Below are 14,349 nucleotides of genomic sequence, written 5' to 3' on the forward strand. Positions count from 1 at the left end.
AGACAGGAGCTGGAAAGCACATCAGCACTTAACAAAACATCTGAGTTTCTGGGGAACCAAGATTTCAGTTTTCAGCATCCATATGGGCAGCTCACAACCACCTCTGACACCTACTGGGAGGATATAAATATCTCTACTGACCTCTGAGGCCACTTTACACACGTGGATTATGTGTTTGCATTCATGCTCAAACATACATACATGCAAATGCACACGTAAATGGACACACACATGCGCGCACACACACACACACACATAAAAACAAATCTTTAAAACGAAGACAGACATTACATGATATAACTCTTTGGTTGGAATTTTTTTGGTAGTTATTTTATTTATTTACATTACAACTGTCATTCCCTTTTTCAGTTTCCCCTCTGTAAACCCCATATTCCATACCTCTCCTTCTGCTTCTATGAGGGTGGTCCTACCCCTTCAACCAGGCCCTCCTCACTGCACTATTATTCCCCTATATTGAGGAATCAAGTCACCACAAGACCAAGGGTCTCCCCTCCCATTGAAGCCAGATAAAGCAATGACTGCGACAATGCAGCTGGAGCCATGGGTCCCTACATGTGTATTCTTTGGTTGGTGGATTAGTCCTGGGAGCTCTGAGATTTTTTTCTAAAGGAAATCCAAGAACTGTGAAGATATGTTGTTGTAAAATTTTAAAATGCAAGCTGTCCTTTACCCCCACTAGGTGTGGCACCACAGTGCTCCAAGATATCTGACTGATATCTTCATCCCATTCAGCAAAGCCTCTGACCCGCATTGTTCCATCCCATATCACACTGCCATTGGCCTCTCTCTGAGCATGGCATAAATCTCTCTACCCCTCCAGTTCCTAAGGCAGGCTGCCACCATGCCAGAAATATACATCTCAATTCTGTGGCAGCTTAGTGTCCTAGTCGCCAAATATTCTTTATACTTAATTCGCAACAAGAAAGAAAACACTAATAACCTGTGATCCAATTGATAAGATATAATTGCCCACCTCAACATACAAAGCCCTTTACACTTCCTTCCCTTAAGAACATTTGTAACAACCTGTAAATATACAGAGTGGAAACTTAACCTCAGCCTTGATGTTCTCCCAATGTCTTCTTCCCCAGTCTCCTTCTGTTCCAGTCTCCTCCTCTTCCCTCAAGCTTTTCTGCCCATGCCTATCCTTCCTTCTCATCCTTGTTCTATCTTGGACCTGCCTTCACCTGTATGACATCATCCTACAAAGATAAACTTATGATTACTCATTAAATGGTTAGTCATGTGTCAATTGCTGAATCTTTGGGGCTGTGACTGGTTTAGATATGGATTTAGATTTTTTTCTTCTATTGGATATTTTCTTTATTTACATTTCAAATGTTATCTGCTTCCCTTGTTTCCCCACCAGAAACTACCTATCCCTTTCCCCCTCCTGCTGCTTCTATGAAGATGCTCTTCAAACCACCTATCCATTCCCTCCCTCCTCCAAGCCCTGGCATTCCCCTACTCTGGGGCTTCTAGCCTTAACATTACCAAGGCCATTTCCTCCCATTGATGTCCAACGATGCCATCTTATGCATACATATGAGGCTGAATCCATGGGTCTTTCATCCATACTCTTTGATGAATTAATACCTTGGAACGCTGGGGGATCTGGTTGGTCGATATTCTTCTTTTAATGGCATTGCAAATCCCTATAGTTGTTTCACTCCTTTCTCTAACTCCTCCATTAAAGACGATATTCTCAGTCTAATGGTTTACTGGTAACATCTAATTTTTTGTTTGTTAGGCTCTGCCAGATCCTCTAAGGACACTTGGAGGCTACTGTCAGCATTGACTTCTTAACATGTGCAATAGTGACTGGGTTTGGTAAATGTATATTGAACACAACCCCATGGGGCAGTCTCTGGATCATCTTTCCTTCAGTGTCTGCCCCATACTTTGACTCTATATTTCCTCCTGTGGCTATATTATTCCCCCTTCATAAAACCATTCTTATAGTGAGTCAGACATACCTGGTTACTGCCAGATAACTGTGGGACAAAGATTCTAGCTATTTTATGTAAGCCTGCAGGAATAGTGAGGAATCTGTGTCCTTGTTATATTTTGGAGCATTTTATGGATATATATCAATAAGTAGTATAGCTTGGTCCTCAGGGAGTACTATGTCCAGCTTTCTGAGGAAACTCCAGAATGATTACCACAGTGGTTGTGTTGAAATCCTACCAACAATGGGAGAGTGTTCTTCTTTCTTCACATCCTGGCCAGTACCTACTGCCACCTGAGTTTTTGATCTTAGGCATTCTGACTGGTGTGAGGTAGAATCTCAGGGTCATTTTGATTTGCATTTCCCTTATGACTAAGGATGTTGAACATTTCTTTAGGTGCTTCTCAGCCATTCAATGTTCCTTAGTTGAGAATTCTTTGTTTAGCTATGTACTCCATTTTTAATAGGATTGTTTGTTTCTTTGGAATCTGAGTTTTTTTTTTTAAATGAATTAGACATTATTATCTATCTAATGTAGGATTGGAAAAAAATATTTTCCCAATCTGTAGGTAGGCAATTTGTCCTATTGACGGTATCCTTTCACTTACAGAAGCTTTCCAGTTTTATGAGATCCCATTTGTCAATTCTTGATCTTAGAATAAGTCATTGTTGTTATGTGCAGGAAATTTCCCCTGTGCCCATGTCTTCATGGCTCTTCCCCAATCACTCTTATATTAGTTTGAATGTATCTGGTTTTATGTGGTGGTCCTTGATCCCCTTGGACTTGAGTTTTGCAAAAGGAGATAATAATGGATAAAATTGCATTCTTGTACATGCCAACATCCAGTTGAGTCAACACCATTTGTTGAAAGCGCTGTTTTTTTTCCCCATTGCAAAATTTTTAGCTCCTTTCTCAAAAATCAATTGACCATACATCTGTGTGTTCATTTCTAGGTCTTCAATTATATTCCATTGATCTACCTGCCTGTCTAGGAAGCAATACCAAAAAGTGTTTTATTACTATTGATCTGTAAAACAGCTTGAGGATAGAAATGATGATTATACAAGAAGTTCTTATATTATTTAGAATAGTTTTCCTATCTTGGGTATTTGGTTATTCCAATGAATTTGCAAAACATTCTTTCATACTCTGAGAAGAATTGACTCGGTATTTTGATGGGAATTGCATTGAATCTGTAGATTGCTTTCAGCAAGATTACTAATTTTACTAAATTAATACTGTCAATCCATGAACATGGTGGTCTTTCCATATTCTTAGATCTTTGCATTCTTTCTTCAGAGACTTGAAGTTCTTGTCATACAGATGTTTTACTTGCTTTGCTGGAATCATCCCAAGGAATTTTATATTATTTGTGACTATGGCTAAGAGTGTATTTCCCCAATTTCTTTCCACTTATCCATTGAGTAGACGAAGGGTAATGATTTCATGAATTAATTTAATATCTAGTCACTTTGCTGAAGTTGTTTTTCTGCTGTAAGAGTTCTCTGGTGGAATTTTGGGGTCACTTCAATTATTAGCATATAATCTGGACATAGTGATATTTTAACGACTTGCTTTCTATTTTGTATCCCATTCACCTCTTTAATTTTTGTCTATTAACTCTGGCTAGGACTTTAAGTACTATACTGAATATGTAGGGAGAGAGTGAGCAGCCTTGTGTAGTCACTGATTTTAGTGGGATTGCTTCAAGGTTCACTCCATTTAGTTTGATGTTAGCCACTGGTTTGCTGTATATTGCTTTTACTATGTTTAGATATGGGCTATTGATTCCCAATTTTTCCAAGAATTTTATCATGAAGGGGTTTGCATTTTAACAAATGATTTGTCATCATCTAATGATATGACTATGTGTTTTTTTTTCCTTTGAGTTTGATTACATAATGGATTGCTTTGTTGGAATTTTATTTATTGAACCATCCCTGCATCCCTGGGATGAATCCTACTTGACCATGATGGATGATCATTTTTGTTGTGTTCTTTGATTCAGTGTGAGAGAATTTTATTGAGTATTTTCACATCAATATTCTTAAGGGAAATTGGTTCTCTTTTTTGCATCTTTGTGTGGTTTAGGTGTAAGCGTAATTGTGGTTTCATAGAGCAAATTGAGTAATGATCCTTCTACTTCTATTTTTTGGAATATTTTGAAGTATATTGGTATTAGGTCTTCTTTGAAGGTTTGATGAAATTCTACACTAAACCTTTATGGTTCTGGACATTTTCTGGTTTGGAGATTTTTAATGACTGCTTCTATTTCTTTATAGGTTATGGGAATTTTAGATGGTTTATCCGATCCTTATTTAGCTTTGCACATGATATCTGTCTAGATAATTGTCCTTTTCATCCAGATTTTACAGTTTGGGTGAGTATAAGCTTTTGTAGTAGGATCTGATTAATTTTAGAATGTCATCAGTTTCTGTTGTTATGCATTCAGTTTCATTTCTGAATTTGTTAATTTGGATACTGTCTCTGTGCTCTCTCATTAGTCTTGCTAAGGGTTTATCTATCCTGTTGATTTTCTCAAAGAATCAGCTCCTTGTTTTGTAGATTCTTTGTATAGTTCTTTTTGATTCTACTTGGTCAGTTTCTGCCCTGAATTATTCATTTTCTACTCTTTACTCCTTTTGGGTGAATTTCCTTCTTTTTGTCCTCAGACATCATGTGTGATGTCAAGGTGCTAGTTTTGCTCTCTCCAGTTTCATTTTGGAAGCTCTCAGTGCCATGAATTTTCCTAAGACTGCTTTGATTTTGTCTAATAAGGTTGGGTATGTTGTCCTTTCATGTTAATTAAGTTCCAAAAAGTCTTTAATGTCTCTAGTTCTTCCAAGTTATCATTGAGTAAAGCATTGTTTAGCTTCCATGTACAAGCTGGTTTTCTGTTGTTTTTTGTTGTTATTGAAGACCTGTCTTAGTCCATGGTGATCAGATAGGATGCATGGGATTATTTCAAACTTTCTGTGTCTCTTAAGGCCTGTTTTGTAACCAATTATATGATCAAATTCATAGAAGCTATGATGAGGTGCACAGAAAAAAGTACATTATTGTGTTTTAGGATTACATGTTTTATTGATGTCTGCTAAATCCATTTGGTTCATAACTTCTGTTAGATCCACTATATCTCTCTTTGTTTACTGCTTCAAGATCTCTCCATTGCTAAAAATGGGGTGTTGAAATCTCCCAAGATTTTTGTGTGATTTGCATTGTGTGCTTTGAGCTTATTAAAGTTTCCTTTATTAATGGGGGGTGTGCCCTCACATTTGGAGCATTAGTGTTCATAATTGAGAGTTTATCTTGGTAGATTTTTCCTTTGCCAATTATGAAGTGTCCTTCCTTATCTTTTTTTGATAATATTTGGTTGAAAGTCAATTTTATTTGATATTAGAATGGCTACTCCTGTTTGCTTCATGGAATGATTTGCTTAGAATTTTTTTTCGAGGCTTTTCTTCTGAGGTAGTGTCTGTCTTTGTCACTGGGGTGCGTTTCCTGTATGCAGCAAAATGCTGTATCCGTTTTACATATCCTGTAAGTCAGTGTATGTCTTTGTATTAGGGAATTGAGTTCATAGATATTAAAAGATATTAAGGAAAAGTGATGGTTTTTTCCTCATTTTTCTCCCCCATCTTCTTTCTTTCTTTCTCTCTATCATTCTTCTTTTTCTTTTCATAGCAGCCTTATTTATTTTTTTGTGTTGTTTTATCTCAGATGTACTTTTTGTTTTCTCTTTTACATCTTGTCTTTTTTTAATTTTATTTTTTTTATTAACTTGAGTATTTCTTATTTACATATCGAATGTTATTCCCTTTCCCGGTTTCCGGGAAAACATCCCCCTAATCCCTCCCTCTCCCCTTCTTTATGGGTGTTCCCCTCCCCATCCACCCCCCATTGCCGCCCTCCCCCCAACAATCACGTTCACTGGGAGTTCAGTCTTAGCAGTACCAAGGGCTTCCCTTCCACTGGTGATCTTACTAGGATATTCATTGCTAACTATGAGGTCAGAGTCCAGGGTCAGTCTATGTATAGTCTTTAGGTAGCGGCTTAGTCCATGGAAGCTATAGTTGCTTGGCATTGTTGTTCATAAGGGGTCTCGAGCCCCTTCAAGCTCTTCTAGTTCTTTCTCTGATTCCTTCAACGGGGGTCCTGTTCTCAGTTCAGTGGTTTCCTGCTGGCATTCACCTCTGTATTTGCTGTATTCTGGCTGTGTCTCTCAGGAGAGATCTACATCCGGCTCCCATTGACCTGCACTTCTTTGCTTCATCCATCTTGTCTAATTGGGTGGCTGTATATGTATGGGCCACATGTGGGGTAGGCTCTGAATGGGTGTTCCTTCTGTCTCTGTTTTAATCTTTGCCTCTCTATTCCCTGACAAGGGTATTCTTGTTCCCCCTTTTAAAGAAGGAGTGAAGCATTCACATTTTGATCATCTGTCTTGAGTTTCATGTGTTCTGTGCATCTAGGGTAATTCAAGCATTTGGGTTAATTGCCACTTATCAATGAGTGTATACCATGTGTGTTTTTCTGTGAGTGTGTTACCTCACTCAGGATGATATTTTCCAGTTCCAACCTTTTGTCTATGAATTTCATAAAGACATTGATTTGATAGCTGAGTAATATTCCATTGTGTAGATGTACCACATTTTCTGTATCCATTCCTCTGCTGAAGGGCATCTGGGTTCTTTCCAGCTTCTGGCTATTATAAATAAGGCTGCTATGAACATAGTGGAGCATGTGTCTTTTTTATATGTTGGGACATCTTGTGGGTATATGCCCAAGAGAGGTATAGATGGGTCCTCAGGCAGTTCAATGTCCAATTTTCTGAGGAACCTCCAGCCTTATTTCCAGAAATGTTGTACCAGTCTGCAATCCCACCAACAATGGAGGAGTGTTCCTCTTTCTCCACATCCTCGCCAGCATTTGTTGTCACCTGAGTTTTTGATCTTAGCCATTCTCACTGGTGTGAGGTGAAATCTCATGGTTGTTTTGATTTGCATTTCCCTTATGACTAAAGATGTTGAACATTTCTTTAGGTGTTTCTGAGCCACTCGGCATTCCTCAGCTGTGAATTCTTTGTTTAGTTCTGAACCCCATTTTTTAATAGGGTTATTTGTCTCACTGCAGTCTAACTTCCTGAGTTCTTTGTATATTTTGGATATAAGCCTTCTATCTGTTGTAGGATTGGTTAAGAACGTTTCCCAATCTGTTGGTTGCCGTTTTGTCCTAAACACAGTGTATTTGTCTTACAGAAGCTTTGCAGTTTTATGAGATCCCATTTGCCGAGACTTGATCTTAGAGCAAAAGCCATTGGTGTTTTGTTCAGGAAATTTTTTCCAGTGCCCATGTTTTCCAGATGCTGTCCTAGTTTTTCTTCTATAAGTTTGAGTGTATCTGGTTTGATGTGGAGGTCCTTGATCCACTTGGACTTAAGCTTTGTACAGGGTGATAATCATGGATTGCATGCATTGTTCCACATGTTGACCTACAGTTGAATCAGCACCATTTGCTGAAAATGCTGTCTTTTTTCCATTGGATTGTTTTGGCTCCTTTGTAAAAAATCAGGTGCCCTTAAGTGTGTAAGTTCATTTCTGGGTCTTCAATTCTGTTCCATTGGTCTATCTGTCTGTCTCTGTACCAATACCATGCAGTTTTTATCACTATTGCTCTATAATATTGCTTGAGTTCAGGGATAGTGATTCCCCCTGAAGTCCTTTTATTGTAGAGAATAGCTTAAGCTATCCTGGGTTTTTTGTTATTCCAGATGAATTTACAAATGGTTCTGTCTAACTCTATGAAGAATTGCCCTGGAAATTAATGGGGATTGCATTGAAGCTGTAGGTCGCTTTGGTAAAATGGCCATTTTTACTATATTAATCCTGCCAATCCATGAGCATGCGAGATCTTTCCATCTTCTGAGGTCTTCTTCAATTTCTTTCTTCAGAGTCTTGAAGTCCTTATTGTACAGATCTTTTACTTGCTTGATTAAAGTCACACTGAGGTACTTTACATTGTTTGGGTCTATTATGAAGGGTGTCATTTCCCTAATTTCTTTCTCGGCCTGTTTCTCTTTTGTGTAGGGGAAGGCTACTGATTTATTTGAGTTAATTTTATACCCCGCCACTTTGCTGAAGTTGTTTATCAGCTTTAGAAGTTCTCTGGTGGAACTTTTGGGATCACTTAAATATACTATCATATCATCTGTAAATAGTGATATTTTGACTGATTCTTTACCAATCTGTATCCCCTTCATTTCCTTTTGTTGTCTGATTGCTCTGGCTAGAAATTCAAGGACTATATTGAATAAGTATGGAGAGAGTGGGCAGCCTAGATTAGTCCCTGATTTTAGTGCGATTGCTTCAAGTCTCTCTCCATTTAGTTTAATGTTAGCAACTGGTTTGGTGTATATGGCTTTTACTATGTTTAGTATGGGCCTTGAATTCCTATTCTTTCCAGGACTTTTATCATGAAGGGGTGTTGAATTTTGTCAAATGCTTTCTAAGCGTCTAATGAAATGATCATGTGGTTTTGTTCTTTCAGTTTGTTTATATAATGGATCACGTTGATGGTTTTCTGTATAGTAAACCATCCCTGCATGCCTGGGATGAAGCCTACTTGATCATGGTGGATGATTGTTTTGTTCAATATAGGCTTTTAGAGTAAGATCTGATGATTTTTTGAATTTCCTCTGATTCTGTAGTTATGTCTCCCTTTTTATTTCTGATTTTGTTAATTTGGACACACTCTCGTTAGTCTGGCTAAGGGTTTATCTATCTTGTTGATTTTCTCAAAGAACCAACTTTTGGTTCTGTTGATTCTTTCTATGGTCCTTTTTGTTTCTACTTGGTTGATTTCACCTCCGAGTTTGACTATTTCCTGCCTTCTACTCCTCCTGCGTGTATTTGCTTCTTTTTGTTCTAGAGCTTTCAGGTGTGCTGTCAATTAGCTGACATATGCTCTTTCCTGTTTCTTTCTGCAGGCACTCAGCGCTATGAGTTCTCCTCTTAGCACAGCTTTCACTGTGTCCCATAAGTTTGGGTATGTTGTACCTTCATTTTCATTAAATTCTAAATAGTTTTTAATTTCTTTCTTTGTTTCTTCCTTGACCAGGTTATCATTGAGTAGAGCATTGTTCAATTTCCAAGTATATGTGGACATTCTTCCTTGATTTTTATTGAAGACCAGTTTTAGGCCGTGGTGGTCCGATAGCACGCATGGGATTATCTCTATCTTTCTGTACCTGTTGAGGCCCGTTTTTTGACCAATTATATGGTCAATTTTGGAGAAAGTACCATAAGGAGCTGAGAAGAAGGTATAACCTTTTGCTTTAGGATAGAATATTCTATAAATATCTGTTAAGTCCATTTGACTTATGACTTCTCTTAGTCTGTCTACGTCGGTGTTTAATTTCTGTTTCCATGATCTTTCCAGTGATGAGAGTGGGGTGTTGAAGTTTCCTACTATTATTGTGTGAGGTGCAATGTGCGTTTTGAGCTTAATAAGGTTTCTTTTACGTATGTAGGTGCCCTTGTATTTGGGGCATAGTTATTTAGGATTGAGAATTCATCTTGGTGGATTTTTCCTTTGATGAATATGAAGTGTCCTTCCTTACCTTTTTTGATCACTTTTAGTTGAAAATTGATTTTATTTGATATTAGAATGGCTACTCCAGCTTGCTTCTTCTCACCATTTGCTTGGAAAATTGTTTTCCAGGCTTTCACTCTGAAGTAGTTTCTGTCTTTGTCTCTGAGGTGTGTTTCTTGTAGGCAGCAGAATGCAGGGTCCTCATTTTGTATCCTGTGTGTTAATCTATGTCTTTTTATTTGGGAGTTGAGACCATTGATGTTGAGACATATTAAGAAATTGTGATTATTGCTTCCTGTTATATTATATTTGGATGTGAGGTTATGTTTGTGTGCTTTTCTTCTCTTTGTTTTGTTGTCAAGACGATTAGTTTCTTGCTTTTTCTAGGGTGTAGCTTGCCTCCTTATGTTGGGCTTTACCATTTATTATCCTTTGTGGTGCTGGATTTTAGAAAGATATTGTGTAAATTCGGTTTTGTCATGGAATATCTTGCTTGGTTTCTCCATCTATGTTAATTGAGAGTGTTGCAGGATATAGTAACCAGGGCTGGCATTTGTTTTCTCTTAGGGTCTGTATGACATCTCTTCAGGATCTTCTGGCTTTCGTAGTCTCTGGCTAAAGTCTGGTGTGATTCTGATAGGTCTGCCTTTATATGTTACTTGAACTTTTTCCCTTACTGCTTTTAATATTCTTTGTTTATTTTGTTCATTTGGTGTTTTGACTATTAGGTGTCGGGAGGTGTTTCTTTTCTGGTCCAATCTATTTGGAGTTCTGTAGGCTTCTTGTATGCCTAAGGGTATCTCTTTTTTTAGGTTAGGGAAGTTTTCTTCTATGATTTTGTTGAAGATATTTACTGGTCCTTTGATCTGGGAGTCTTCACTCTCTTCTATACCTATTATCCTTAGGTTTGATCTTCTCATTGAGTCCTGGATTTCCCGTATGTTTTGGACCAGTAGCTTTTTCTGCTTTACATTATCTTTGACTGTTGATTCGATGATTTCTATGGAATCTTTTGCTCCTGAGATTCTCTCTTCTATCTCTTGTATTCTGTTGGTGATGCTTGTATCTACGTCTCCTTGTCCCTTCCTTTGGTTTTCTATATCCAGGGTTGTTTCCATGTGTTATTTCTTGATGCTTCTATTTCCATTTTTAATTCCTTCAATTGTTTGATTGTGTTTTCCAGGAATTCTTTCAGGGATTTTTGTGATTCCTTTCTGTAGGCTTCTACTTTTTTATTTATGTTTTCCTGGAATTCTTTCAGGGATTTTTGTGATTCCTCTCTGTAGCCTTCTACTTGTTTATTTATGTTTTCCTGTGTTTCTCTAAGGCAGCTCTTCATCTCTTTCTTGAAGTCCTCCAGCAGCATGATCAAATATGGTTTGGAAACTAAATCTTGCTTTTCTGGTGTGTTTGATATTCTGTGTTTGCTTTGGTGGGAGAATTGGACTCTGATGATGACATGTAGTCTTGGTTTCTGTTGCTTGGGTTCCTGTGCTTGCCTCTCACCATCAGATTATCTCTAGTGTTACTTTGTTCTGCTATTTCTGACAGTGGCTAGACTGTCCTAAAAGCCTGTGTGTCAGGAGTGCTGTAGACCTGTTTTCCTCTTTTCTTTCAGCCAGTTATTAGGACAGAGTGTTTTGCTTTCGGGCGTGTAGTTTTTCCTATCTACAGGTCTTCAGCTCTTCCTGTGGGCGTGTGTCCTGAGTTCACCAGGCAGGTCGCTTGCAGCAGAAAAGGTCACCTTACCTGCATTCCCAAGGCTCAAGTTTTCTCGTGGGGTGTTGCTTATGAGCTCTCCGTGGGGGGAGCAACCAGGAAGATCTGTGCCACCCTTTCTAGGAGCTTCCGTGCACCAGGGTTCCAGATGGCGTTTGGTGTTTTCCTCTGTAGTCAGAGATGTGGGCTGAGTGTAGACTCTTCTGGTTTCCCAGGTGTGTCTGCTTCTCTGAAGGTTTAGCTCTCCCTCTCATAGGATTTGGGTGCAGAAAACTGTTTATCCGGTCGGTCTCTTCAGGTTCTGACGGTGTCTCAGACACAGTGGATTTCCAGCTCCTGTGCCCTTATCCAAGGGAACCCAGAGGAAGTATACAGTTTTCTCTTGGGCCAGGGATGTGGACAGGGGTAGGCAGTGTTGGTGGTCTCTTCTGCTCTGCAGTCTCAGGAGTGCCTACCTGTCTTGATGGTGAGCTCTCTCTCCCACGGGTTTTGGGAGCAGTGAGCTGGAGCACGACATTGGGACTCCTGCTAAAAACTGGAAGTGTCTGTTCCTGGAGGAATTTTGCCTCTGTGTGTCCCAAGGCCACCAGTCAGGTTGCTTGCAGCAGAAAAGTTGGTCTTACCTGCGGTCCCGAGGCTCAAGTTTGCTCGTGGGGTGTTGCTTATGAGCTCTCCGCGGAGACAGCAATCAGGAAGCTCTATCTTTCTTTCTTTTCCTTTCTTTCTTTCTTTTCTTTTCCTTTTTTTTTGTTGTTGTCTGAAATTATGTTTGTGTGGCAGTCTTCTATTGGGTTTGTTGAAAGAAGATTACTTTCATGGTTTTTCTATAATGTAGTTTCTCTCCTTGAATTTGAGTTTTCTATCTATTAGACTTTGTAGGGCTGTAATTTTGGGAAAATATTGTGTAAATTCGGTTTTATTATTTTATTTTTATTGGATTTTTTAATTTACCTTTCAAGTGCTATGCCTTATCCCCACCTAATACTGATGCCTACCCAGTTCACTCCACTGAAATTCTTCTACACTGGGGGAATCAGATCTTAGAAGGAGAAAGAACTGTGATGCCCAAAAAGGCCATCCTCTGCTAAGTATGCAGGTTGAGTTAGCGACCTGTTCGTGTGTACCCTTTGGATGGTGATTTATTCCCTGGGAGCTCTGGTTATTGTTATTGTTGTTTTTATAGGGTTGCAATATCCTTCAGCTTCTTCTATCTTTCCTCTAATTCTTCCAATGTATTGCCCATTCTCAGTTCAATGGTTGGCTATGAGCATTTGCTTCTGTATTTGTCATGCTCTGGCAGAGCCTCTCAGGAGAAACCTATATCAGTCTCCTGTTAGCATGCCCTTCTTGTTCTCAGAAATATTGTCTGTGTTGGGTGGCTGTACGTATATGGGTGGGATCCCCAAGTGGGTCAGGCTCTGTATGGCCATTCCTTCAATCTCTGTTCCAAACTTTGTCTCCATTTTTAATCCCATGAATATTTTTGTTCCCCCTCCAAAGAAGGACTGAAGCACCTGCACTAGTCATTCTTCTTGAGCTTTATGTGGTCCATGGATTGTATCTTGGATATTCTGCGCTTTTGGGCTAATATTCACTTATCAGTGAATGCATACCATGCTTTTTGTTGTTGTTGTTGTTGTTTGTTTGTTTGTTTGTTTGTTTGTTTGTTTGTTTTTTGTGGTTGAGTCACCTCCCTCAGGGTGATATTTTCTAGTTACATCCATTTGCCTATGAATTACAGCAAGTCATTGTTTTTAATAGCTGAGTAGATTGTGTAGATTACCACACCATCTGCATCCATTTTTCCGTGAAGGTCATGTGATTGTTTCCAGTTTCTGGCTATTATTAATAAGGCTGCTATGAACTTGAACATAGTGGAACATGTGTCCTTGTTTATGTTGGAGTACATATGGTATGTACTCTGGAGTAGTATGTCTGTGTCCTCAGGTAGTACAATATCCAATTTTCTTAGGAACCTGGAGTGTGATTTCCAGAGTGGGTATTCCAGCTTTAAATTCCACCAACCATGGAGAAGTGTTCCTCTTTCTCCTCATCAACATCAGCATCTGTTGTCATCTGAGTTTTTGATTTTAGCCATTCTGACTGGGATTGAGGTAGAATCTCAGGTTTGCTTTGATATGCATTTCCCTGATGTCTAAGGATGTTCAACATTTCTTATGTACTTTCCAGGTATTCAGTGTTTCTCATCTGAGAATTCTTTGTTAACCTCTGTGCCCCATTGTTTTTAATAGGGTTATTTGATTCTCTGGAGTCTAACTTCTAGAGTTCCTTGTATATATAGGATTTTAGTCCTCTATGGGATGTAGGATTGGTGAAGACTTTTCCTAATCTATTGGTTGCCATTTTGTCCTAATGACAGTGTTTTTTTCTTCACAGAAGCTTTGCAATTTTATGAGGTTCCAATTTTTGACTTTTCATCTTACAGCATAAGCTATTGGTGTTATGTGCAGGAAAATTTCCCCAGTGCCCCTGTGTTTGAGGCTCTTCCCCACTTTATCTTCTATTAGCTTCAGTGTATCTGGTTTTATGTGGTGGTCCTTGATCTAGTTGTAAATTTGGTTTAGTCATGGCATATCTTGTTTTCGCCATCTATGGTAATTGAGAGTTTCTCTGGTTATAGTAGTCTGGGCTGGCATTTGTCTGCTCTTAGGGTCTGTATGACATCTGTCCAAGATCTTCTGGCTTTTAGAATCTATGTTAAGAAATTTGGTATAATTCTGATATGTCTGCCTTTATATATTATTTGACCCTTCTGCCTTACTACTTTTAATATTCTTTACTTTTGCTTTGTGGATTTGGTGTTTTATTATTATGTGATGGAAGGATTTTCTTTTCTGGTCCAGTCACTTGTCATTTGTAAGCTTCTTGTATGTTCTTTAGCAGCTCTTTCTATTTTTAGGTAAGTTTTCCTCTATAATTTTGTTTAAGATACACTGACACTTTGTGTTAGGATCTTAGCTCTTTTCTATACCCATGATCCTTAGGTTTTTTTTCTCCACATTTTTTTCAGGATTTTCTGGATGTTTTGGGTTAGGAGCTTTTTGCATTT

At 38.6% G+C, this 14,349-nt stretch overlaps 1 long non-coding RNA gene across 1 annotated transcript in view; it reads left to right on the top strand.

Moving 5' to 3' along the window:
• Window positions 1-14,349, top strand: part of LOC148005568 (uncharacterized) — an 83,958-nt gene that overhangs the window by 10,034 nt on the left and 59,575 nt on the right. The window lies entirely within an intron of this gene.

The sequence above is a fragment of the Rattus norvegicus genome, chromosome 5 (genome assembly GCF_021556685.1).
Source record: "Rattus norvegicus strain SHRSP/BbbUtx chromosome 5, alternate assembly SHRSP_T2T, whole genome shotgun sequence".
NCBI lineage: Eukaryota > Metazoa > Chordata > Mammalia > Rodentia > Muridae > Rattus > Rattus norvegicus.